The following is a 4,856-nucleotide window of genomic DNA, read 5'->3' as shown; positions in this document are numbered from 1 at the left end:
GTGACAGCCAAGCAGTGTGTCCGGGTCTGAGTGCCCTGAACTCTCACTCATGCACAAGCTCACTCGCTCACTGGCTGATTCAACACACAGCTTGGGTGCGGGGTGAGGCACAGTGTTATGTGTGTGTGTGTGTGTGTGTGTGCGCGCGCGCGCGCACGTGTGTTTCACAATTTACACCATAAGCTCTCACCAAGGAGCTTATGGTGTAAATTAAAAGCAGGGGAGAAAGACGTGCCCAAAGTCAACTCCAATACAAGGCCAGAGAGATACAAGTGCTGAGGGGATTCAGAGAGGGAGATGATGTCAAACTGGGGGGAAGGAGCAGTGGAGGGGAGAAGCTTTCGACGCAGAGCGAGGGGTGAAATGGCATTCCAGGCAGCATGAATGGGAAACAGCACTAGTCTGGGTTTCTGGCAGATCCAGGTTTAAATCTGCGGTTAATTGGTGACCTTGGGCGCATCACTTAAACCTTTCTAAACTTTATTGGGGTGAGCGTAAGAGCTGGAGCAATAGAACCTTCCTGGCTTGCCTTCCAGGGCTGCCAGGAGGTACACATGGAGCATTTTCTGTGAAAGCAGTTGGAAAACTATGCAAACAGAGGGACCGCTTTTATTATTAAAGCATTAATTGAGCCAGGAATAAAACTCCTAGATAAGAACATGATTATGACCGAGTCTGGATGGGTAATGAGCTCTTCAGTCCAGAGCTGTCTCTGACCCAACCACCCAGCATCTGAGGGAGGGTGTGGTTGAACTTGATGACACTGTCTATCCCTGAAAGATTAAGGATATTCTATAAATACCACTCATTTTTCTAAAAAACCCGTTATTATTTGTCATTGTATCTAAATGCCATCTATCCACCCACCCATCCATCCATCCATGCATCCATCCATCCATCCATCCATCCATCCACCCATCCATCCATCCATCCATCCATCCTTCCATCCATCCATTCATCCTTCCATCCATCCATTTATCCACCTAATAAACACTTAATGTGTATTTCCATGACCAAGTACCCTGCTCAATGTCGAGGATATGGAAAAAAAGTAGCTCCCTTCTCTGTGCTCTAGGACTTCATAGCCTAGTGGGAAAGACAGCCATATAAACCACAAAAAATTACTTTTCTTAAACCTATTTTCCGTCAGTTCTACCTTTTGAAGGTAACAAGTCCCACAGATCACAGATGATGGGATTTTAAAGCTGANTGGCCCTCTTGGTTGGTTCAGGAGTGTATCTTAAGAAAGTGGCAGGAAGGAAGTAGGAAGCCACTGGCCTTTCTTATCCTCTGGGGCTCATATTAGCTAGTTCCTGGGGCCACCAGGAGGCTTAATCACTGGGTTTGCAGTTAAGAAAAGATATTGTGCTAAGAAAAGAGGATTAGCGCTCACCAGGCCTCCCAGGATCTCCCACAATGGGCCACAGGGATTGCTGGAGCCATAATTTCTCATAAAATCAACTCTGGGAACACAATTTCGGAAACAATCAAGGAGGCAAGCTTTCCTAAACTGTAGGAAAAGCTCTCTGGTTAGAATAATGGCTTATTTTGGGCACATTTTTTTGGGGAGATGTACAGCCTCATCCCATCCCCATTCTGACGCGTGGCTTTCAAATGCCAGACGGGAAAATAGCCAAGATGAGGGTGCGGGGCCTTTGAGTCAGAAACTCACTTATTTAATCTTGGGCAAGTCCCTAGGCCTCTCTGGGTCCCAGTTTCTCTCTATAAAATGGGGGCGACAAGCACCGCCTTCCGGAGTGTCACAGGGTTAGTGGGAGCTGCTGGGCGATGCCTGGGGCTTGGTAGGTGTCCTGAAACTGTTGGGTGAATCTGGTTCTGAACTCGCGTCCAGGCCTCACTTGGGCTGTGGAGATAGCATCCTTCCCCCCATCCGATGATGGGCAGCCTGGAAGCCCAGAATAAAATGATCTGTCTTCTCCTGACCCCCCCCCCCCCAGACACTTTCCTGTGCTCATGAGCGGGAAGAGAAGTTCCCGTGGTAGAGGGCAGAGGTCAGGTCCCCAAGGACTACGGTGGTGGCCCCACCTGGTGTCGTGCAGGTCCTGTGCCCTTCAAGCTGCTGCTCATGGCACGTCCCCAAATGGAGCGCTCCCCACTTGTTCAGTGTCCCTCCTTTATTAGAAAAACTTGCCAGAGGCTCTGGAGTGGGAAAGGGGGAGTCCCAGGCTGGGCTGTGGCTCTGCCCAAAGGGGATTTCTTCGCTGCAGTAGATGTCAGGCCGGCAGTGGCCTGGAACTCTCCCCGTGTAGCCCAGCAGGACCTCGGCATTCTGGCCCGACGTTTGCGATAAGGACTTGCTTTGAGTGCTCCCATGGTCCAGGATGGGTAGCGACCGGTGGTTTTCCTGAGGTGTGTGTTGGAGTTCCACCTGTTAGAAAGTCGGCGGTGGAGTGAGCTTAGCTGACTGCCCTGCACCTACTTCCTAGGGTGACTTTGTGGCCTTCATTTCCAGGTAAGTCCTGGGGTTTCCATGACAGGGTCTGGGGGAGGAACGATTTTCTGTTCTGCTTCACTGTATTTAATGGCAGAAATTAAAACATGAGAGAAATGTTGGTAAATGTGGGGATTTGAGCCCTCCTTCACCTCTCTCTCTCTCAATCTCTTTATATGTATGTATACATGTATACACACGTGTATGTGTGTCTACCTACACCTGTGTCTATCTCAAGGGTCTTTTGGGGTGGAGACGGGCTTCCCTCTCCAGTCACACGCTTTCTCCAGGATTAATGCAGGTGGGAACAAGGTCTGTGTGGTGTGGTCACGGCAGAGCAAAGCTCACTGTGTCCTCCGCATGGCCGCGCTGAGACAGGCACAGCCTCCAGGAGGTCACCCCGGCCACCATGCATACGCTTAGTGACCTGTAGGGCCCCACATGCTCTCCTATAGGCCCTCTCTTTAAAGGTTCACTGTGGTCGCCAGGGACTCTGGAGAGTTCGTCACAGAAGCATGTGGTCTGGGGCTGAAAACAGAAAGGAGGCTTCACACTGGACCTTGCTGTCCAGCGGGACCCGAGTCCATGGCTGTGTGCAGTCCTGTGGTCTTGGTGACTTGGTCTGATGTGTAGGTGGGAAGCTATGGGACATGTACAGAGGTGACAATATTCTGATTTCCCGGCGGAGAGCCCAGTGGTGGGGAAAAAGCTCTGGTCTCATGGTGGGGACACACATAGTGACAGTGTCCTGGTCTCTTGGAGGGGAGTTCATAAAGGTGATATGTTTTGGTCCTCGTGAAAGGGTCAGGATTAGAGGGGATAGTTGTCTGGTCGCATGGTGGGAGCCTAACGGGGGGAGCATACTCTGTTTTCATGTTGGGGACACTACTAGTGGTGATAATGCTCTCATCTCCTGGTGAGGATAAATGAGGGGGGGCTGTGTGACAGTGGGGAGTTGGGGTGCCTCTGCCCACAGGGCAGCAGAGTGGCCAGGAGTCCAGCTCAGAAAAGCTCCTGGACCCATGGTGGTTCTTACATAAAAGCAAGCGGGCCATCAAGGTCGTTTCTGTGGGCACTGCTCACGCACACAGCTGAGGGGCCCCTGCTCTCCCCCTCCTGTCAGCATCCTGCCCAGGAGAATTGGCCACAGTGATTAAGTGTCCAGTGTGATGGGGAGCCTGTTAAGACACTATCGCTTTTCTAATTCTGGCCAAATCGACATTGGTTTTGTCAATCTGCCTACACAGGTGGAGCTTGTTGCTTGCAATTCGGGATAATTTCCATCTTGTCACTCTCTCCTTCCCCTTAGCCCACCGGGCTCTCCCAGCTGCCTGGCACCTTCTGTGAGGCATCCCGCTGACTCCGAGGCTTGGCAATTAGAGACTCTGACTCCAGCAGGGAGGGTGGCTACGGATTATTACCGAGGAGAGAGAGCCCCCCGTGCAGTGTCCATAGCAACCCTCCCCGCTTTCACCTTTACAGGAGAGAAGGAAAGAGGGAGGCAAGGGAGATGCCTGCCCTTTTGCATTATTCACATCAACGTGCCGGGCACCAAGGGCCGTGGCCGCTGACTGCCTGTGGACACGGGACCGAGGAGGGTCTGTGTCTCCTTTAGCGGCTGCGACGTGGAGTAGAGATGGAGCTGGGAGCGTTGGTGGGGGGGTGAACACGGTGAGAGAGCAGGGGGTAGGAATGAGCTGTGCCGCTGGACACCCAACAGCAACTGAGAGACGACGGGCCCCTTGAAAGGGGCACATCGAGCGGGTCCTGGTTCGGGTGCCAGCTTTGTCCCTAACTCACACGTGAGCTTAGGCAGGTCACCTGCCGTCTCTGGGAGGTCTTCTTCTTGTGCTCATAAGGATGGGCCCTGAGGCACGTCTGGGATTCCTTCTAGCCCTCTCATTCAAGACTAGGCTGCCTCACCTAGGACAGATGATGGGGGTAATCTCTTCTTTCCCAGTGGGGGAAAAACTCAAGGAACCCGCCAAATAGGAAGTCCCTCTGCAAAATGCTCACCAAGGTGAGCCCTGGTACCGGGTGCAGGCCCTGGGCCTCCTCGGAAGGAGGCAGAAAGGGAAGGCGGGGAGCAGGCTCTGTCGGCGAGGTCCCCGGGTTCCTCCCCAGGTGTCTGCAGTGCATGCTATGAGCATGTGCCACCAGCAGAGGCCGCCACACTCCTCACAAACCTGCCGTCCGTTGCTGCCCCAGGTGCGGTGGACGCACATCAGCCAGCTGGGGCCTCCATCTCAGAGCCGCAGGTGGGCTGGCCACCTGCAGTTGGGGAAGGGCAGGCAGTGCCGGCTGGCTCAGAGGGCTCGGGCCCAGTTCACCAGCCTGGCCCTGGGGATATGTCGGTCACTTGCCACCCTCACTGTCGGAGGGTGGGTCAGCGGGGCCTCTTTCC

Source organism: Hipposideros armiger, unplaced genomic scaffold (genome assembly GCF_001890085.2).
Source record: "Hipposideros armiger isolate ML-2016 unplaced genomic scaffold, ASM189008v1 scaffold_378, whole genome shotgun sequence".
NCBI lineage: Eukaryota > Metazoa > Chordata > Mammalia > Chiroptera > Hipposideridae > Hipposideros > Hipposideros armiger.
Note: the sequence above shows the minus strand (reverse complement) of the source record.